The sequence below is a fragment of the Oncorhynchus gorbuscha genome, linkage group LG21 (genome assembly GCF_021184085.1).
Source record: "Oncorhynchus gorbuscha isolate QuinsamMale2020 ecotype Even-year linkage group LG21, OgorEven_v1.0, whole genome shotgun sequence".
Classification (NCBI taxonomy): Eukaryota; Metazoa; Chordata; class Actinopteri; order Salmoniformes; family Salmonidae; genus Oncorhynchus; species Oncorhynchus gorbuscha.
This window is the reverse complement of record NC_060193.1, coordinates 38,779,037-38,802,755: the sequence shown is the minus strand read 5'-3', so window position 1 is coordinate 38,802,755 and position 23,719 is coordinate 38,779,037. Positions and strand designations below refer to the sequence as shown.

At 45.0% G+C, this 23,719-nt stretch overlaps 1 long non-coding RNA gene across 1 annotated transcript; it reads left to right on the top strand.

Annotated features, from left to right (window-relative positions):
• Positions 1-12,037: 12,037 nt before the first annotated feature.
• On the top strand, positions 12,038-17,671 carry LOC124007677. The gene is made up of 5 exons (XR_006833989.1): positions 12,038-12,152; positions 13,623-13,668; positions 14,462-14,600; positions 17,217-17,290; positions 17,401-17,671. It is a non-coding gene; the product is annotated as an uncharacterized LOC124007677 (long non-coding RNA).
• The last annotated feature ends 6,048 nt before the right edge of the window (positions 17,672-23,719 follow it).

Below are 23,719 nucleotides of genomic sequence, written 5' to 3'. Positions count from 1 at the left end.
GTAACAGTTCTTTTTTTTTTTTTTGTCAAGTCAACCAGCGTGTTACTCCATGCTCCTGCTTTTTGCTAGGATACCGGTTTTGACCCTTGCCTGGCTTGACTCTGAACCCGCCCGCCTGACCATACTGCCTGCCCTGACCTCGAGCCTGCCTGCCACTCTGTAACTCCTGGACTCTGACCTTGTTATGATATTTTGCCTGTTCACTACCATTCTCTTGCCTGCCCCTTGGATTATATTAGATATCAGCGACTCGAACCATCTGCCTCACGTGTCTGCTTCTGAGTCTCGTCCTGTGCCTTTATAGTATGACATCTTCATAGTACAGACGTGTGTTTCTCACATTGGCTTTAGCCATGGAGGGAGCAGGCGTGCCATGGTAACTTTTCACTCACTTAATTTCACCCTATCGCTTCTCATCGCACTTCTTTCAGTTTTCACACGCAACAAATGTAGTTTAGACACTGACCACAACCACTGTCCACAACCATTCAAATATTGACCACACATACTGAAACACAATTACCAACCACTACTGAACACAACTCCTGACCACAACTACTAAACCACAATTTCTGACCACAACCACACAACTTCTGACCACAACAACACAACAACCATAATTACTGACCACAACAACTGAACACAACTGCTGACCACACAACTACTGGACCACACAACTAATGACCGCAACCACAAAATTACTGACCGCAACTAGGGCTGTGGAAGTCATGACATTTCATCAGCCTCAAGGTAATTGACCGTTAATTAACATAAACAGGTTTAGCATATCCAGGCCTCCAAGCATACAAGCTGTATACAAGCCTTTGATGCCGCCTTTAAAAAAATCATAATAAATCCATTATTTATTTTAGTCAGTTCTAAAGAAACATGATATGAAGATATGTATTTCAGAATATGAGTTGGCCTACTGTATGTTATCTGGCTATGATCTCTGCCATAGGCTTTAGGTTGTTCACTTAGCTGACAACATATCCGTGTAAGTCCAGTGCCATTTTATATTAAATTATTTTATAGTAAGAAGAATATAATTTAACTTAGCTGAATAAAATGGAAAGTATATTTTTCCAATTCCAGAGCAAGTGTGCATGTCAAGTGGCTTATTATTTATTTATTTTAATTTTAATTTGTTTGTTTATCTGCCGGCTCCAGCAGCGAACTCAGGCTCTGTGTGTAGTTAACCGACCCTCTGCTCATTCATCGCCATTTTACCTGTTGTTGTATTAGCTGATTAGCTGTGATTACTTTATGCCTCGCTGTATGTCTCTCTCATATGTCAATATGCCTTGTATAATGTTGTTTAGATTAGTTATCATTGTTTTAGTTTACAATGGAGCCCCTAGTTCCACTCATTATACCTCTGATACCTCCTTTGTCCCACCTCCCACACATGCGGTGACCTCACCCATTATTACCAGCTTATCCAGAGATACAACCTCTCTTATCATCATTCAGTGCCTGGGCTTACCCCCGCTGTACCCGCACCCCACCATACCTCTGTCTGCACATTATGCCCTGAATCTATTCTACCACGCCCAGAAAACTGCTCCATTTATTCTTTGTCCCCAACGCTCCAGGCGACCAGTTTTGATATCATTAGCCGCACCCTCATCCTACTCCTCCTCTGTTCCTCGGGTAATGTGGAGGTAAACCCAGGGCCCGCGTGTCCCCATGCACCCTCATTTGTTGACTTCTGTGATCCAAAAAACCTTGGTTTCATGTATGTCAACATCAGAAGCCTCCTCCCTAAGTATGTTTTACTCACTGCTTTAGCACACTCTGCCAACCCTGATGTCCTTGCCGTGTCTGAATCCTGGCTTAGGAAGGCCACCAACAATTCTGAGATTTCATACCCAGCTACAGCATTTTCCATCAAGATAGAACTGCCAAAGGGGAGGAGTTGCAATCTACTACAGAAAGAGCCTGCAAAGTGCTGTCATACTTTCCAGGTCTATACCCAAACAGTTTGAACTTCTCATTTTAAAAATGTACCACTCCAGAAATAAGTCTCTCACTGTTGCCGCCTGCTATCGACCCCCCTACGCTCCCAGTTGTACCTTGGTCACCATTTGTGAATTGATCGCCTCCCATCTAGCTTCAGAGTTCGTTCTGTTAAACTGGGATATACTTAACCTCTTACGTCGACCCTCTACCTTTTCGAATATTCTGTTAAAAATCGCGCAACATTTCAGCGCCCTGCTTCTCATGCCAGGAATATAGTATATGCATATGATTAGTATGTGTGGATAGAAAACACTCAGACGTTTATAAAACTGGTTAAATCACGGCTGTGACTATAACAGAACGTGCGTTTCATCGAAAAGCGCAGGAAAATCTGATCACTGAAAATTGGAAAATATATCAATGCGCCACTTGCATGTATTGTCTATGGGAAAGCAAATTACCTGGAGCCGAGATTGCAATTCCTACAGCTTCCACACGATGTCACCAGTCTTGTCATTTGCCTAGGCTTTGTTTCTTGGTCAAACGAAGAAGAGACAGCCCATTTCTTCAGGTCTCCGACCGGATATTTTGGTTGAGATTTACCCGGACATTATTTCCAGACGTACAGCTATAGAATACACATCGCCTCGTGATCAATTCGATCGCTTATTAACGTTTACTAATACCTAAAGTTGCATTACAAAAGTATTTCGAAATGTTTTGTGAAAGTTCATCGTCAACTGTGGTCCTTCTGTAGCTCAGTTGGTAGAGCATGGCGCTTGTAACGCCAGGGTAGTGGGTTCGATCCCCGGGACCACCCATACGTAGAATGTATGCACACATGACTGTAAGTCGCTTTGGATAAAAGCGTCTGCTAAATGGCATATATTATTATTATTATTATTTTAAAAAATGACGTTACATTTTAAGACGCAATTTTTTTCCGTTGATCACACACTCTTCATAGATCGATATCTAGGCTATATATGGACCGATTTAATCTAAAAAAAGACCCAATAGTGATTATGTGACATCTAGGAGTGCCAACAAAGAAGATGGTCAAAGGTAATGAATGTTTTATATTTTATTTGTGCGCTTTGTGTAGCGCCGACTATGCTAATTATTTTGTTTACATCCCCTGCGGGTCTTTTGAGGTGTTACATGCTATCAGATAATAGCTTCTCATGCTTTCGCCGAAAAGCATTTTAAAAGTCTGACTTGTTGCCTGGATTCACAACGAGTGTAGCTTTAATTCAATACCCTGCATGTGTATTTTAATGAACGTTTGAGTTTTAACGAGTGCTATTAGCATTTAGCGTAGCGCATTTGCATTTCCAGATGTCTAGATGGGATGCCTGCATGTCAGGTAGGAGCAAGAGGTTAACACCCCGGCAGTCGTACAATCTAAGCTAGATGCCCTCAATCTCACATAAATCATTAAGGAACCCAGCAGGTACAACCCTAAATCCGTAAACATGGGCACCCTCATAGACATTATCCTGACCAACATGCCCTCCGATCACTGCCTCATTGCCTGTATCCGCTATGGGTCTGCAGTCAAACGACCACCCCTCATCACTGTCAAACGCTTCCTAAAACACTTCTGCGAGCAGGCCTTTCTAATCGACCTGGCCCGGGTATCCTGGAAGAATATTGACCTCATCCCATCAGTCGAGGATGCCTGGTCATTCTTTAAGTGATTTCCTCACCATCTTAGATAAGCATGCCCCGTAAAAAAAATGCAGAACTAAGAACAGATATAGCCCTTGGTTCACTCCAGACCTGACTGCCCTTGACCAGCTCAAAAACATCCTGTGGTGGACTGCCATAGCATCGAATAGTCCCCACAATATGCAACTGTTCAGGGAAGTCAGGAACCAATACACACAGCTAGCAAAGGCTAGCTTTTTCAAGCAGAAATTCACATCCTGTAGCTCTAACTCCAAAAAGTTTTGGGACACTGCAAAGTCCATGGAGAACAAGAGCACCTCCTCCCAGCTGACCACTGCACTGAGGCTAGGTAACCACTGATAAAATTTCAATAAGCATTTCTCTACGGCAAGCCATGCCTTCCTCCTGGCTACTCCAACCCCGGCCAACAGCTCCCCCCCCCCCCCCCCGCAGCTAATCACCCATGCCTCCCCAGCTTCTCCTTCACCCATATCCAGACAGCAGATATTCTGAAAGAGTTGCAAAACCTGGACCCGTACAAATCAGCTGGGCTAGACAATCTGGACCCTCTCTTTCTAAAACTATCCGCCGCCATTGTTGCAACCCCATTTACCAGCCTGTTCAACCTCTCTTTCATATCGTCCGAGATCCCTAAAGATTGGAAAGCTGCCGCGGTCATCCCTCTCTTCAAAGGGGGGTGACACCCTAGACACAAACTGTTACAGACCTATATCCATCCTACCCTCTAAAGTCTTCGAAAGCCAAGTTAATAAACAGATCACTGACCATTTCGAATCCCACTGTACCTTCTCCGCTGTGAAATCCGGCTTCCGAGCTGGTCACGGGTGCACCTCAGCCACTCTCAAGGTACTAAACTATAAGGATAGGGGGCGGTATTTCCCCTTTGGATGAATTGCGTGCCCATAGTGAATGGCATAAAAATTATTATTGGATAGAAAACACTCTGAAGCTTCTAAAACCGTTTGAATTATGTCTGTGAGTATAACAGAACTCAGAGGGCAGGCAATCTTCCAAACTAGTTTTGGAATCCTGAAAGTTGGGGAAACTTTGACGTCATCGCCCCCTCCCTTCCCAACAAGTTATGGATCTGAAAATACTTCCTATGTCTTCCACTAGATGTCCTCATTCAGTAGAAAGTGCAATGGCGTATATGCTGTGAACTTTGACCTAATGGTAAGTAATTTACTACAGTGTCCCAGAAGATTCACGTGCTTCAAAGTGCATATGCGTTTGGGGTGCTCCCTCTTTTCCAATCAGCATGAGAGGAGCTAGGATTGTCCGGTTGGAATGCCATTCGTTTTGTACGTTTATAACATCCTGAAGATTGATTCTGCACTTAGCTTGACCAGTTTCGTCGACCTGTAATATGTAATTTGGAAGTTTTGATGCGCAATTATTCTGGACCAGAAGTAATTTTTGGGGCATTTGAACTGAAAGTGTTAGCAGATGCTACTACATGGACACTAGAATTGAACATTATGAAACAAAATGATGTATTGTGTAAGTATGACTCCTTCCACTAAATTCTGATCGAAGACCATCAAAGGTAAGGGAATATTTATGTTGTAATTTTGTATTTCTGTTGACTCCAACATAGCGGAGAAATATTGTTACGTCTGAGCGCCGTCTCAGATTATTGCATGGTAAACTAATTCTGTAACGTAAAAAAAAGTGACACAGCGGTTGCATTAAGAACCAGTGTATCTTTCTAACTATATGTAGAACATGTATCTTTAGTCAAAGTTTATGATGAATATTTCTGTTATCTGGCGTAGCTTTCTATAATTTCTCCAGACATTTTGGAGAATTTTCTGAACATGGCGTCAATGTAAACCGAGATTTATGGATGTAAAATGCATATTATCGAACAAAACATAAATGTACTGTGTAACATGTCATATTACTGTCATCTGATGAAGATTTTCAAAAGGTTAGTGAATGATTTTTCTTTTAATCCTGCGTTTGCGATTGTATCTTTTGTTCGACAAAATGGCTGCATATTGTCTGTGTGTTTGTGGTGGTTTAACATAAATATGTGCTATGTTTTTGCCGTAAAACATTTTAAAAATCTGACACGCTGGGTAGATGAACAAGGTGTTTATCTTTCATTTGAGGTATTGGACTTGTTAATGTGTGGAGGTTAAATATTTCTAAGAATATTTTTGCATTCCCTGCGCCACAGTTTGAGCTGAACGGGGGGGTGTAGTTCCCGCTTGGGAACCTATAGGCACAACAGGTTTAACCTCTTGAAGCTAGGTGACACTATTTTCATTTTTGGAAAAATAACATTCCCAAAGTAAACGGCCTATTTCTCAGGACCAGATGCTAGAATATGCATATAATTTATTATTTATTTACCTAGGCAAGTCAATTAAGAACAAATTCTTATTTTCAATGACGGCCTAGGAACAGTGGGTTAACTGCCTGTTCAGGGGCAGAAAGACAGATTTGTACCTTGTCAGCTCGAGATTTGAACTTGCAACCTTCCGGTTACTAGTCCAATGCTCTAACCACTAGGCTACCCTGCTGCCCCAGCTTAGGATAGAAATGCGGTCACAAGAGGCAGACAAAAATTTCAAATAGTATCCTTAAAGTTCGTAGAAACATGCCAAACAATGTTTATAATCAATGCTCAGGTTGTTTTTAGCCTAAATAATCGCTAATATTTCAACTGGACAATAGTGTTCAAATCAACCAATTATACGCATATCCTAGCTTCTGGGCCTGAGTAGCAGGCAGTTTACTTTGTGAATGCTTTTCATCCAAAATTCCGAATGCTGCCCCCTATCCCAAAAAAGTCAAACGGCTCCACAAACCGCTGGCTCAGCTTCCGACAGGGCAGGCAGAGAGGCAGGTTCCAGGTGAAGATCCAGACCTGATCGCCAGGAGAGAAAACAGGCGCCTCACTGTGGTGGAGGTCGGCCTGTTCCTTGTGCCGACACACGGCCAGCTGGAGATGAGTGTGCACAACGTTCCAGGTCTCCTCAATGCGCCAAAACCACTCGTCCACCATAGGGGCCTCGGTCTGGCTTGCATACCAAGGTCTGGCTTGGATGCCACTGGAAAGGAGTGAGGTTAGTGGAGGAGTGGCGGAGGGAATTCTGTGCAAACTCAGCCCAAGGAAGAAACTCTGCCCACTTCCCCAGCCGGCCTGACAGTTACCCCTCAGGAACCTGCCCACCTCCTGATTGACCCTCTCCACCTGCCCGTAATGCTGGAAGACGTGCGTAAAAAGAGCCTCCCTGGCAGAGGAAGGAGGCGACAAGCTTTGGAAAACTGGTCCACAACACGGAGGATGGTGGTGTTCCCCTGGGAGCAGGGAAGGTCCCCCTGGGAGCAGGGAAGGTCAATGACAATGTCCACTGAGAGGTTAGACCAGGGTCATTGTGGAACCGGCAGGGGAAGGAGCTTTCCATAAGTGAGGTGTCTGGTTGTCTTAGACTGGGCACAACTGGAGCAGGAAAAGATGTAAACCCGGACGTCCCTAGCCAAGGTGGGCCACCAGTACTTCTCAGTCAGGCAGTCGATGGTATGGCCTATCCCAGGATGGCCCGACAACCAGGTAAGGAGGCGGTCCCGCACCCCGTAGGCATGTAGGCGCAGTTCTCCGGGCACTGTGCATGTGCGGTTCCGCACGCAGGGCCTGCCACACCACTGGCGCGATGATACGGAATGGAGGGATGATGGGGTCGCCTCTCCTCTGCATCATAGAGGCGAGACGTGGCGTCCGCCTTCGCATTCTTCAAGCCTGGCCTATTAGAAAGAGTGAATTGGAATCTGGTGACAAATAGAGCCCACCTGGCCTGTCTCGGGAAATACCAGGGTTATGCCAACTCAACCAGAGGAGACCTAAAACAACAGGGTGCGTGGTGGTGTCTATAATAAAAAAGACGATCTGTTCTAAATGAGTTTCATGGGTCAGCAGAGAAATGGGAACCGTGATGTGATGTACGAGCCCTGTCCCTTTTGGACAACTATCCAGGGCTCGAACCGGAATGGGTGACTGTAGGGAAACCAAAGGGATGCAAAATGCAGTGTCCAGTGTGATAACTAACAGATTCCCGGCAGCTCTGGAATCAATAAGTTCTAACGGGAGTGAGGGGCTAGGGTATTTGGGGGAATTTGATAGGAAAACACACTGGTTGAGTTCACAGAAAAGGAGAGGAGATCTTGCATCCTGCATGGGTTGGAGCAGGGGAATTTCCTGGCTTGTCCCCTCCTCGCCTATTAGTGGATAGAGCGCAGGTCGGAGAAAAATTACCCCTTTCTCCACCATAGGAGCAGAGGCCCAGATCTCTCCTTTTTCTATGCTCTGCCTCAAGCAAACGTGCAGAGCCCACCTCCATTGGCTCTGGCTGCAGAGCAGGTGTAGCCATGGGCTCCAGATTACTCGCAGGTCTTCGTCGGGACCGCAGGAGTTGGTCCAACCGGATCGCCATGCTGATGAGCTGGTTGAGTGACAGATTGTCATCACGGCAGGCTAACATCCATCTGTACCTCCTCCAGCAGTCTGCTGCGGAACACGGTGACCAGAGCCGACTCGTTCCATTTGGTGGAGGCCACGATGATCCGGAACTCCAGTGGCGATCCTAGATCCCTGGCATAGTCGGAGTAAGCGATCACCCCCCTCTCAGCCCTCCACAGGATGATCTAACACCGAGCAGAAGAGGAGGGTGAAGCGCTCGTAGGACTCGACCCCGGGTCTGCCAATTTCCCGGACCGTCCCGAGATGACGGTGGCAACCCTGTCTCTCCCAGAGACAGCCTCGGCATAGCGAACGAGGTACAGGTTGCATTGCAGAAGGAATCCCTTGCATCTCGCTGGCGTGCCGTCAAAGTGCTCCGGGAGGGACAGGGTTATTCCACGGACCGGCTCAGATGGGACGGAGGCAGGTATTGGTGGTGTGGGGGATGGTGCTGGAACCGGTGCTGGAGACGAGAGGGACTGTACATTCCCCTCCCTATGCAAGATGGTCGCCAGCATGCTGTCCTGGAGAGACAATCCTCGTGATGCTCGTGAAACCTATAAAAAAAATCCCAGGACGAGACCCATAATAACAAGTGTACAAAAATACACATGGCACCAAAAACTGAATAAAACAGAGCACAGGTGCTCACAAGACCAACGTAAATGGGACAATGATCGCAAGACATTGACAAAACAGTCCGGGATTGGTGGTGATGATCCAGTTCAGTGACACCAAGAAGACCTCCTGAGCTGGTGAATGGAATGAGCAGCATTACCGCTGGAATCCGTGACAGTTGGTCGTTGAGTGGTTAAGTAGTTGTGTTCAGTAGTGGTCAGTTGTTTTGTGCATGTGGTCAGTAGTTGTGGTTTAGTACTACTAGTTGTATGGTTGTTCTCAGTATCTGGCCTCAACTACTTACCAAAACTACTGACCACAACCAGGCTAACTTTAAATTCTTTAAAACTCAGTATCTGTGATCTGTAGTTGTCATTAGTTGTGGTCAGTAGTTGTGTGGTTGTGGTCAGTAGGTTTGTGTTTGTGGTCATTAGTTGTGTGGTTCAGTAGTTTTGTGGTCAGTAGTTGTGTGGTTGTGGTCAATAGTTGTGGTCAGTAATGGCCAGTCATTTTGGTAAGTAGGTGTGTGGTTCAGTAGTTGTGGTCAGCAGTTGTGTGGTTCTGGTCAGAAGCTGTGGTCAGTAGTTGTGGTCTGTAGTAGTCAGTATTTGTGGGGATTCTTTTTGTGGTTGTGGTTAGGGCTGTTGCGGTGATGTATTACCATCACACTTGTCATGAGTCATGATTGCAGTAAAAATTCACGTGACCGTTGGTTCACGGGAATCTCCTCTTATGCACTCTGGACATGTATTGGCAGTACCCAACTCACTAACGGCCATTAGGTCCTAATGGGCTCATACACAGGGCTCTGTTGTACACTCTGACAGCAAATCAAACACTTACCATCAAAACAGTATCCTGCTTTTAAAACTCACCTCACTGTGATGATTCATTTGAAAAAAGAAGTTCAACAGCAGGTTGAAACTGAGTTTAAAACATTGTAGTTGTGGATGGTGTTAAAAAGCCTAACACAATGAAATGGACAGCACTTTCTACGGTGATGATTCATTCAAAACATCCATATGCATATTAGAGCTTATGCATAGGCTTATTTTTTACATTTTTTATTTTACCTTATTTAACCAGGTAGGCTAGTTGAGAACAAGTTGTCATTTGCAACTACGACCTGGCCAAGATAAAGCAAAGCAGTATGACACAGACAGCAACACAGAGTTACACATCTGTTGTAAGGCCAGAACGCTCAAATCAACACTACTCCTCGGCCTGAATGTCCAGTATGCGCTCCGAGAGCAAAACGGTCCGAATTTACCATAATTTTAATCAAATTAATTAAACCAGTACCAGTCAAAAGTTTGGACACACCTAAATAGAGAGCCATCACAACTATAAAATAACACATATGGAATCAGTAACATAAAATTCTTATTTACAAGGACAGCCTACTCCTTCCTCCCAGTCGGGGAATTGAACCCGTCCGGTCGGCATGACACAAGGATTGTTTAGCTAAATAGCCCAGTACTGTACTGCCGACCGTCACGTACAAGTTTATTTATTTGGTTTATATTGCGCATTTGTCAGTTAGAGACACAGTAGTGCATTGGGACCCAAAAGCATAATCAGTGCTCTCACTCCTCCTTGGTCATTAGGGCAAATCTGTTCTGTGATAGAACGGGTTTTCTTTACTCCTAGCCCGGCTATTAGACTATTCTTCAGTAAAAGTTGAATAGTCTATTGTTCAGCTATTAGCCAACTTGCAACAAATGTTTTTTTGGTCGAGAGCAAAGCTTTTTTATTTTCAATCGAAAATAATTGTTCTGAAAGCAAAAACGAGGCTTCAAAGTAAAAAATAATAATTTTGCAACCAAATATTTTGTAATAGACCGCAAAACGTTTAATCCCCAAAAATGTATTTGGTAAACAAAAATCTTGTCACGATCGTTAATAATTGGACCAAGGTGCAGCGTGTGTAGAGTTCCACATGTTTTAATCAAAGAAACTCACCAAAACAAATAATCGAACCAAGAAGTAATTGCAGTGTTAACAGGCACCACACAAAAAACAAGATCCCACAAAGGGGAAATGGCTGCCTAAATATGATCCCCAACAGAGACAACGATAAACAGCTGCCTCTGATTGGGAACCATACCAGGCCAACATAGAAATATAATCACCTAGATGACCCATCATAGTCACACCCCGACCTAACCAACAAAGAGCATATAAAGCTCTCTATGGTCAGGACGTGACAGTACCCCCCCCCCCCCAAAGGTGTGGACTCCGACCGCAAAACCTGACTCAATAGGGGAAGGTCCGGGTGGGCATCTACCATCGGGGGCGGCTCTGGTGCGGGGCGAAGGACCCACTCCGCTCGTGGATACGTCATCTTCAATGGCGGCTCTGGTGCGGGGATTGTCGCCGGAAGCTCGGGACTGTGGATCATCACCGGAGGAACCGGACCATGGCTCGTCGCCGGAGGAACCGGACCGTGGGACGTCGCCGGGGACTCCGGACTGTGGATCGTCGCCGGGGACTCCAGACCGTGGATCGTCGCCGGGGGTTCCGGACTGGGGACCCTCGCAGGAGGCTCTGGACTGCCGACCGTTGCTGGAGGCTCTGGACTGCCGACCATCTCAGGAGGTTCCGGACTGGGAACTGTCGCCGGAAGCTCTGGACTGTGGTGACACATACCTCAGAGCGAGTGCGGGGAGGATGCACAGGATGTACTGGACTGGGGAGGCGCACTGGAGGCTTAATGCGTGGGGCCGGTACAGGTGGCACCGGGCTGGTGACACACACCTCAGGGCGAGTGCGAGGAGGAGGCTCAGGATGTACTGGACTGTGGAGGTGCACTGGGCTGAACTGTGAAGGTGCACTGGGGACACTGTGCGTAGAGCCGGCGCAGGATGTACTGGACCCTGGAGGCATACTGGAGACCAGGAGCGCTGAGCCGGCACAACCCGTCCTGGACAGATACCCACTTTAGCATGACAAGTGCGAGGACCTGGCACAGAATGCACCGGGCTTTGGATGCGCACTGGAGAGACAGTGTGTATCACCTCAAAACATGGTGCCTGACCAGTCACATGCTCCCCACGGTGAGTACGGGTAGTTGGCTCTGGTTCAAACCCTGGCTCCTCCAACCACTCCGTGTGGCCCCCCCAAAACATTTTTTGAGGCTGCCTCTCGGGCTTCCGTTGTGTCCGCGAACCCTGGTTTCGTCGTTGTTGCTCCTTCGATGCTTCCGTCTGCTTCCACGGCAGGGCTTTGTATCTCCTTGTATCTCTCCAAGACTTCCTCACAACTCTTTAATTTTGCTATAAACCACCCTCCATTTTGGCCATTTTTTGAGTGTCAGTTTGGCTACAACCAATACTGTTCAATACAGCCTTTCTTTCCGACACAAAGGAAGTCATAGCGGACACCTACGAAGGACTGTGTGATGATGGCATCTCAGGTAAGCGGCACCGGGAGTTCTTCCATCCAACTTCTACATAGCTAGTAGTTAGCTGCTACGATTCAGTGAAGGTTCATAACATTCTACTCCATTACATACATACATACATACATACATACATACATACATACATACATACATACATACATACATACATACATACATACATACATACATACATACATACATACATACATACATACATACATACATACATACATACATACATACATACATACATACATACATACATACATACATACATACATACCGTAGAATGATAAATCATGCGATTACTATTCTCAAGTTAACCAAAAACAATTAGCGACGAATGCCTGTTCTCACCATTTTCAGTTGAATTCATCTAACTTTCCTCCATGGAAACTCATAAGCAGGCCATGTCCTATTTGTTTCATAGTCGATATATAATCATATTTCTGATAGAGGAAAATATAGTTTAGAATGATCAATTATGTATACTTTAATGATTAGAACCATTCATGCTAATACTATTATGTTATGATTTGAAAAGTATGGGTTCTTAATTGTACTGTTACTGAAAATGTAAGCAGAAATTAATTGTGTCTGTGTCTCCTGGGAAAGTTTTAAAGCAGAGATAAGATAGTACTTCAAAAGATAAGAATGTTTTGGTTGGATTCCATTAGCAGAGAGAAATATATCCTTTAGGCAGGTTGGAATGTAGTTTATGAGGGGAGTGAAACTATCTCCAGGACCGAATACTACGCCATTGTAAGACTGGGAGAGGGGGTGTAACTGATGACGTCATTTTATGTCTTCTTCAGATTTAAAATGTAATGTTCTTTGTATTTTGGGTCAGTACTCATCAAGAATAAATGCTGAACTTGTTTTTTAAGACTGGTCTCTTACTAATTCATGCAAATGATAAACTTACAACTTATCATGAATTAGAAATGAGTGCGAATTAAATTGGTTTTGGCAATAAAACATAAGGGAATTTAAAATTCCTCTATCAATTTCATAACAGTATAACGGTTAGCTTTTTGGGAATGCTATTCTGACATGTCAGATAGGGTTAGACCAGAAAGTCAGGGTCATTAAGGCAAGGATGTCCCATGAAGGCTTTAGAATGGTCAAAGGAAGTTTCCAAGCATTGGGCCATCGTGTAGATGTAGATGTGTAGATGGTGCTGGTATCATTTGCCAGAATGATCCAGCTTCGTTGCATTGCTTGGCAAAAAATACTCTGTTCCTGCTCCCCTGTCTCTCGTCCACATTGATACAAATCATAAATTGATAAGGTACTAAGATGTATAATGTCTCCATCAAATCTAAGAAGTTTTTTAAACTTTTCTATTCTTACTTATTCGTAGACACATTTTCAATGATGTATGAAATTGTAGTTGTTCGTCATCAACTGGTAATACATAAAAAATTAAGCCTGTTAATAGGTTAAACATTTCACTTTTAATTACAATGCTTTTTTTTCAAGATACAACATTGTCATCTTTGGAAGTATAGATGGATTTTCAAGGAAGGTAAGGATATTATTTTGTTTGCATATTTCCCATCACCTAATGAACAACCACAATACCAGTCTGGTGTTGAACTTTCTGTGCTGTATTGACGTATCCTGAAAATGACATCTGCTAATTTAGATTGAACGGTCATATCTCAGTTATTGTTTTCATATCTACAAAAAATAAGCTGTTTTCTTTACTTTCAGAGTGCGAGTTGATCAAGGGGTCGAAAATGTAGATATTGCCAGATGTATGTTCACTGTCCGAGGAACACGCAGTGGAAGCTTTATTGCTGGCAGAAATGTCCATAACCAGACATTATTAAACTGTTCTGTGTTCTTTTTCTGTCTTCCTCTCTGCCTGTCTTGTTGTACATGGAACCTGTCTCACATGCATTAATTAAAAAACCCTTAAGATGTGAGCTGCTAATTTAAGATTTGCACCACATAAACAATGGACTGTCAAGCCCCTGTTGCTGACAAATGTATCGTCACTAATACAGATTTGTTTATTTTGAGCGATCCAGATTCAGCAGGTGGAGGACCTGCTTTATCAGGAGGATAATCTGGAAACACTGACAATGGGGTCATTGTTCCTGACATCCCATGCCCCCGCCTTTTTAGATGCAGTCCTCCCACACTATGTAGGATATTGTTTTAGCCCCATTGCCACTCTTGATAATGGTAAACATTTGTATTTTTTGGAGGAGGGTGAAAGGATAGGACCAGCTGTCTAAGTGAGAGAGTAGGCTATTCTGGATAGAGCAGGAACATTTGTGTAGTATATTTATCATGAGGTTTTCTGTCCTCAGATAAGAGAGCTATGAAAGCCTGTCAGCAGATGAAGAGGTCCCAATGAAGAGCAGTGGTTCTCAGTCCTGGCCCTGGGGACTTAAAGGGGTTATAACGGCTTTCTTCTGTGGACGAAGGAGAGGACCAAAGCGCAGAGTGGTTAGTGTTCATCATGTTTAATAAAGACACTGCAGCTCACGTCCTGACCAACACTAAAACAAACAAAATAACTTTGGTCAGAACGTGACAGTACCCCCCCTAGGGTGCTGACTCCGGCCGCAAAACCTGAACCTATAGGGGAGGGTCTGAGTGGGCATCTGTCCGCGGTGGAGGTTCTGGCGCAGGACGAGGACCCCACTCCACCATAGTCTTTGTCCACTTTAGTGTCCTCCTAGGAACGGCGACCCTCGCCACCGACCTTGGACTGGCAACCCTACTAAAGGGCCCCACTGGACTGAGGGGCAGCTCCGGACTGAGGGGCAGCTCGGGACTGAGGGGCAGCTCGGGACTGAGGGGTAGCTCAGGACTGAGGGGTAGCTCAGGACTGAAGGGTAGCTCAGGACTGAAGGGTAGCTGAGGACTGAAGGGTAGCTCAGGACTGGCTGACGGCTCTGACAGCTCCTGGCTGGCTGGCGGCTCTGGCAGCTCCTGGCTGGCTGGCGGCTCTAGCAGCTCAGGACAGACGGGCGGCTCTAGCAGCTCAGGACAGACGGGCGGCTCTAGCAGCTCTGGACAGACGGGAGACTAGCAGCTCAGGACAAACGGGAGACTCTAGCAGCTCAGGACAGACGGGAGACTCTAGCAGCTCTGGACAGACGGGAGACTCTAGCAGCTCTGGACAGACGGGAGACCCCAGCAGCTCTGGACAGACGGGAGACTCCAGCAGCTCTGGACAGACGGGAGACTCCAGCAGCTCTGGACAGACGGGAGACTCTAGCAGCTCTGGACAGGCGGGAGACTCTAGCAGCTCTGCACAGGCGGGAGACTCTAGCAGCTCTGGGCAGGCGGGGGACTCTAGCAGCTCTGGGCAGGCGGGGGACTCTAGCAGTTCTGGACAGACGGGAGACTCTAGCAGTTCTGGACAGACGGGAGACTCCAGTAGCTCTGGACAGACGGGAGACTCCAGTAGCTCTGGACAGACGGGAGACTCCAGCAGCTCTGGACAGATGGGAGACTCCAGCAGCTCTGGACAGGCGGGAGACTCTAGCAGCTCTGCACAGACCGGAGACTCTAGCAGCTCTGGACAGGCGGGAGACTTGCAGCTCTGGACAGGCGGGAGACTCTAGCAGCTCTGGACAGGCGGGAGACTCTAGCAGCTCTGGACAGGCGGGAAACTCTAGCAGCGCTGGACAGGCGGGAGACTCTAGCAGCGCTGGACAGGCGGGAGACTCTATCGGCTCTGGCAGCACTGGAGAGGAGAAAGGCTCTGGCAGCGCTGGACAGGCGGGAGACCCTGTAGGCAGAAGACGGAGAGACGGCCTGGTGTGGGGGCTGCCACCGGAGTGCTGGTGCGTAGAGGTGGTACTGGATAGACCAGACCGTGCAGGCGCACTGGAGCTCTTGAGCACCGAGCCTGCCCAACCTTACCTGGTTGAATGCTCCCGGTCGCCCTGCCAGTGCGGCGAGGAGGAATATCCCGCACTGGGCTGTGCTGGCGAACTGGGGACACCATGCGTAAGGCTGGTGCCATGTACACCGGCCCAAGGAGACGCACTGGAGACCAGATGCGTAGAGCCGGCTTCATGGCACCTGCCTCGATGCCCACTCTAGCCCGGCCGATACGAGGAACTGGAATGTACCGCACCGGGCTATGCACCCTCACCGGGGACACCATGCGCTCCACAGCATAACACAGTGCCTGCCTGGTCTCTCTCGCTCTCCGGTAAGCTCAGGAAGTTGGTGCAGGAGTCCCTAAAACATTACACTCCCTGTGTGCCACCCCCAAAACATTTTTAGGCTTGCCACTCGGGCTTCCTACCGCGCCGCCGTGCTGACTCCATTCGCCGGTATCCCTCCTCACACTGCTCCAGAGAATCCCAGGCTGGCTCCGGCATTCTCCCTGGGTTGACCGCCCACCTGTCTATCTCCTCCCAAGTAGTGACACAGTCCAGCTCTCACTCCCATGTCTAGAAATCCTGACATCGCTGCTGCTGCCCATTACCACGCCGCTTGGTGCTTTTGTGATGGGTGGTTCTGTAACGGCTTTCTTCTGTGGACAAAGGAGAGGACCAAAGCGCAGCGTGGTTAGTGTTCATCATGTTTAATAAAGACGATAAATGTGAACACTACAAAATACAAAACAACAGATGTGAAAAAAACGAAACAGTTCTGTCTGGTGCAGACACACGAAGACAGAAGACAACCACCCACAAAACCCAACACAAAACAGGCTACCTAATTATGGTTCCCAATCAGAGATAATGACTAACACCTGTCTCTGATTGAGAACCATATCAGGCCATACATAGAAACGGGAAAACTAGACACACAACAGAGAATGCCCACTCAGCTCACGTTCCTGACCAACACTAAAACAAAGAAAACACAAAAGAACTATGGTCAGAACGTGATAGGGGTGCACATTTTTGCCTTTGCACTACACAGCTGATTCAAATGATCAAGTCATCATCAAGCTTCAAGTGGTATTTATGTATTCATTTGTGACACTATCCTTGATATGATCCTGCTCTTGTCACATGCTACACATGCACATGTATCTATCCATCCAAAGTTATCATGATTTGTTCTAAGGGATATTCTACTTCTATTATACAGGAAGTATTATTAAAGAGATGCTTGACATTGAAGTACAGATAGAGATGCAGTAGTCCCAGAGCTAATGATCCAAGGTCAGTTTTACATTTCATCTCCTAATGATTATAATGACTGACTGTGTTAGAATAAAAAAAAACAAAGGTTATTCATAATCTCTCTCTATCCATCTGTCTCTCGTCTGCAGGTATGTTTTGAAGTGAATGAGGAAGCCAGTCCCGTCATCACCACCTCACCCGTTCTTCAGATAACCTTCAGGCCGACTGGGAGCCCAAGGCTGGTTAGGAGACACCGCTAGAGACACTGTAATTGAGATGAACTGAGAGAATATTAGGGTAGCACTGTGATTCATTAATCATATGCTCCTCTGTTTTACCTCTTCTGTCTTCTACACCTCTCTCCCCACCTCCTCCTTCTTCCTCTTTTTTTATAATGCATGGAAGTACAGATTGAACTTGTATTTATATTATAATATTACAATTATAATATTTATAATGCGTGAATTATGTATTTATAACACCTGGATAATGAACTTTCAATAAAGCATTTCACATTCACCACTGGTTGAAATGAAGTTTCTCATTGGAATACTACACCTATCCTGAGTCCTCAGATTAAAGCAGATGAAGGGAGTTAAGATATGCATAGGTGTATTTCTTTATATATGAATTACAAATCAGCCTTTACTTAAACCATGTTTCTAGTCTATTGTATAGTTACAATGTATAATCATTGATATCCCAGGAGCAGGAGTGGTAAACACTGGTGAAGTGTATAATTGTAATACATACATGCAGACACAGCATCATTCAAATAATGGAGTTTGATACACCTGGTATTGGATATGACTGAAAAATAATGTCTCACAGAGATAAATACCTGAACCACACCTTTATTTGCCAAGGAAGAGAACATGATCAGTGAATATATTCAATGTACAGGCTACAATGTTGGGATCTCATGCGTGGTAATAACTACAGTACATGTATATAAGACTTGCATCCTTGGCACATTAAAGTTACTATATTCTACTCAATCCATAGGCTTCATTAATCCCATTCAGACTTGAAGTCGATACAACAACTATGATAGCTGAGGTTCATAGGTTCTGAACTAATATTCATAACAAAACTTTTAGGGTCCATACACAGATTGGCTACACAGCTACACATCCATAGGCATACAGTAATTGTTATCCTCCACTACACAATAATCAAATAAATAAATAGTTAGCTAGCTATATTACTTGAGCTGTATTGGAATGCAAGCTTATACAATTGTACATTCAATTTGCAGTAAATGCTTTAACTTGCTAGATTCTTTTCATCCACTGTTTCAGAAGACGACAGCTTGGTTTGCTGGTTTTCTCAGGAGTCCCTAAAACATTACAAAGTAAAAATGACAAATTCATACTCATTTCATAACACTAGCTAGCTAACGTGAACTAACTCTCTTTTGTACATCGCGCTGGTCCGTACAATTGACCTAGTTTTAGTGCCCAAAAAACGTAATACTTCCAGATCAACTGTAATATCAATACCAATGTAAAAGCACAATTTATCCCCTTTCCAACAAAATCAATGACGAGACCTTCACGATGCCCATCTCTGCATAATTCAAGAAGGCAATGAGCTCCGTCGGGTCTTTTAAAAAATGGCGGGTGGGGAAGCGAAACCTATTGCGTGATAACGAGAAGGAGAGATGTCGTGTGGGGAAACAGCTTTTTTCACTCGATCTGTCCAACTTATCACCTTATCGCCTCTAAAAGGTAAATAAAACACTATAAAGAATTTATTTAATGTGCCATTACATACCTATTTGTGTAATGAACTTCGTCTGTTGTTTGTAGAGAGTCAGACCGAAATGCAGCGTGTAGGTTACTCATGACTTTTAATGAAGAATAATGCGGTACATGAAATAACTGAAAATACAAAAACAACAAACGAGTGACACTAATACAGCCTATCTGGTGACTAACACTAAGACAGGTACAATCACCCACGAAATACAACACGCACTCAGGCTACCTAAATACGGTTCCCAATCCGAGACAACTAGAATCAGCTGACTCCAATTAGGAATCGCCTCAGGCAGCCAAGCCTAACTAGACACACCCCTAATAATACACACTCCCAATTAATACAAACCCCAATACGAAATACAACATATAAACCCATGTCACACCCTGGCCTACCCAAACATATAACAAAAACACAAGATACAATCACCAAGGCGTGACAATTTGAAGGTTTGTGTCGAATTTGAATCGGGATTTTAGGGCGGTGCTAAAGTGATCTTCAGAAGTAAACAGCGGCTTTTGAGAGTCATGATAGCTTGCAGTGATGACGCAAAAAAATGACTAGGTATCCCCCTTACTCTGTCCCTGTCCCTTTCTTGTTTTTAAACGGTGAGAGAAGTGCTACACCTGGTGGTGAGAGATTGTGGAGAGCGGCCGTAAGACAGAATTAGTTGCTTTATGCGTGCTGTACGTTATGCCATGACATGTCACAATTTAACGTACAGCGTCGGAGGGTCAGTTTTTAAAAACTTTTCTCCAATACTATAGAGCCATTACCATGTCAATCAACACTTGAATAGAAATGTAGTTCACACCCCAGATTTTGATGTCAACACAGTCACTACAGTCCCATTAGTTTCTTTGCAGCCTCGTTTGAATCTCGCGGTTGCGCACATTTGTATGGAATGGGGTTAGCGTACATTAACTAACTTGCTAAATTGCGATTTTTCGTAAATTTACTTTATCACAAAGAAATATGCACAAACATTTGTCTCTTCATTAACTAACATATTCCTCTCAATTGTTAATGTTTTGCTTGACTCGTTATGACGTTATAACTACTTACATTTGCTTCCTCCATAATGTTTTGTCAGCCATCTTTGCTGAAGAAAGTCACCAGGGACAGGTGGCTCGCGTCAAATTCGTCATTGGAACCACTCAATATGATTGGTCATATAAAAACCTTGGGACCCAAATGCATTATGAGTGCTCTAACTCCCTCTTGTGGTCGTCTGGAGCAATGAAGCCGTGACGCTGGGTACCTCTAAGTCACGCGTTGTAAGCTCGTAACTTTTAAAGGAGGAACCACTGTATGTCCATTGGTCTTGTGAGTACCTGTGCTCTGTTTTATTCGGTTTTTGGTGCTTTATGTATTTTTGTGCACTTGTTATTATGGGTCTCGTCCCGTGAATTATGTTAGAGGTTTACACCTCGCTCTGTAGTTTGGGGTCGAGACTTTTAAAAACTATTACGTATTCCTGCGCCTGTCTCCCATCCTTATGCTACATGACACCAACAATAACTCTTGAACCGTTTTAAGCTATAGACACCAACCCAGCTTATACATGTTCAGGCTAACCTAGCTTCAGATTCTTTAAAACTTTCATAAATTATAACTATATACATTTGCATGAACTTTACATAAAGTTGCATAAAATAACCAAGCAACAGAAACTCTTGAACCGTTCAAGCTAGAGACAGACACCAAACTAACTTCCACATGTTCAGGTTATCCTAACTTCAAATTCTTAAACGTTTACACTGCCTTCAGAAAGGATTCACACCCCTTTACTTGTTCCACATTTTGATCTGTTACAGCCTGAATATAAAATATATTAAATTGAGATTTTTGTGTCACTGATGTACACACAATACCTTATAATGTCAAAGTGCAATTTAGTTTGTTGCTGAAATTACTCCTTTAGAACACACAAAGGCCGTCAACAGCCTTTCTTTAAAATACTATAGCGGCCAGGAACAGCCTTATTTTTCTGACAATAATATCTGTCAATATCGCAAATGAACATGTTGTCGAATTCACTTGGCGGTTGCCATCAACCAGAAACCAGAAACAGGGTATGCTGTTATTTGACTTCTAAAATATTTTAAATTACTCAATAACTCAAAATTATGGAGCCAAAGCAGCCTTGATTTTTCACTGTGGAATTTTAGTTGATGATACGGATTTGGACACGTCCTTATTGCACTTTCAAAGCAATGATGTCAAGGTGAGTGAAATAAGTAAACATCAGATATACAGTACCAGTAAAAAGATTGGACACACCTACTCATTCAAGTTTTATTTTTTTACTATTTTCTACATTGTAGAATAATAGTGAAGCAATCAAAACAATGAAATAACACATATGGAATCATGTAGTAACCAAAAAAGTGTTAAACAATCTAAATATGTTTTATATTTGAGATCCTTCAAAGTAGCCACCCTTTGCCTTGATTACAGCTTTGCACACTGTTGGCATTCTCTCAACCATCTTAATGAGGTTGTCACCTGGAATGCATTTCAATTAACAGGTGTGCCTTGTTAAAAACGTCTTATGGCTGCAGGGGCAGTATTGAGTAGCTTGGATGAAAGGTGCCCAGAGTAAACGGCCTGCTCCTAAGTCCCAGTTGCTAATATATGCATATTATATATATATATACCAGGTTCAGTGTTAGCTAGCTAACATTAGGCTCTAACTAGCATAGCAAACAGTTCTGGGATATGAATCATAACATTATACACGTAACATTATGCAGCTCCACTACACAATAATTAAAAAAAAAGCTGCATTTGACAGGATTACCAACACAGACTGACCAGCTCAAATAGACTTCTATATGGCAGACCAATCCGAACTCATCTCTCGGCATGTCCAGTCCACTCATTACAATTTTATTTGTATTTACAGATGGCATACACATTTTTATTAAGGCACATTAAAGTTCACATGTTCCAGAAGGCATTTCTGCCAAAAAATAAATCATTAAAGTGTCTCTCCTGTCATGACTTGTGATATATGCCTAGTTTCCAGAAATGGGTCACTGTTAGCTTGGGGGCTTGACTGCTATTGTGAGGTCAGAACATTCGCATCAACCCTACTCATCGGCCAGAGCGTCCACTGTGCGCTCTGAAAGCTATCATGCCACAAGGCGAAACCCAGATGCAGACACAGAAGGCAGATGGTTGGAGTCTTACAATGTTACTAATCCAAAGGGGTAGCAAGAGAATGGTTGTGGACAGGCAAAAAATGTCAAAACCAGATCAGAGTCCAGGAGGTATGGAATGGCAGACAGGCTCGTGGTCAAGGCAGGCAGAATGGTCAGGAAGGCGGGTACAAGGTCCAGAAACAGGCAAGCGTCAAAACCGGGAGGACTAAAAAAAGGAGAATGCAAAAAGCAGGAGAACGGGAAAAATGCTGGTTGCCTGGGAAACATACAACACGAACTGGCACAGAGAGACAGGAAACACAGGGATAAATACACTGGGAAAACAAGCTTCACCTGGAGGGGGTGGAGACAATAACAAGGACAGGTGAACCTGATCAGGCTGTGACAGTACCCCCCCATCTTGGTACTCCACCTGGCATCCTATCTAGGTGCATACCTGGGGTGTCGGCGGTGGAAGTCGGTAATGAGGGCTGGATCCAGGATGTCTCTAGCGGGAACCCAGCACCTCACCTCCAGGCCGTAACCTTCCCAAGTCAACCAGATACTGGAAATGCCTGCCCCATGATCGAACATCCAGGAGACGTTTTACCGTACCGGCCGGATGGCCATCAATGACATGGGGAGGGGGGTCTGGGGACAGAAGACAACGAACAGTGAGACAAGGGCTTAATCTTAGACACATGGAAGGTAGGGTGAATATAGAGGGTACGGGGTAACACCAGATGGACAGCAGTGGAACTCAGGACTCTGGAGATGGGAAAAGGACCAATGAAATGAGGGAACAGTTTGAGGGACTCTACCCAAAGGGGCAGGTCCCGTGTAGACAGCCATACCCTCTGCCCAACGTGGTAATGGGGAGCTGGGGTCCGGCGACGGTCTGCTTGTCAACAATACCTGGCATTGGTCTTGAGAATAGCCGCCCTGACTCTTCACCAGGTTTGTCGACAGCAGCAGACAAACATCTGGGCTGACCTCCTGCTCTTGTTCAGGGAAAAGTGGTGGCTGATATCCCATGGAGCACCCGAAAGGGGAGAGTCCAGTGGCAGAACTGGGAAGAGTGTTCCGGGCATACTCAACCCAGACCAGCTGACGGCTCCAGGTAGAGGAGTTGGTTGAGACCAGGTACCTTATAGTGGTCTCCAGGTCTTGGTTGACTCACTCCGACTGACTGTTAGTTTGGGGATAGAATCCAGATGACAGGTTGGCCGACGACCCAATAAGGGTGCAGAATGCCTTCCAGAACTGAGACAAGAACTGAGGACCCCGATCAGAGACCATGTCTACCGGGAGTCCATGGATCCAGAAGACATGCTACACCATAAGCTGGGCCGTCTCCTTGGCAGAAGCTAGTTTGGGGAAAGGGATGAAAGGCGGCCTTGGAGAACCGGTCGACTACAGTCAGAATGACAGTGTTGCCATCAGGTGCAGGTAGCCCAGTGACAAAGTCCAGAGATATGAGACCAGGGACGATGAGGAACCAGGAGTGGATGCAGGAGGCCAGAAGGTGCTTGCCATGGAGTCTTGTTTTGAGCACACACAG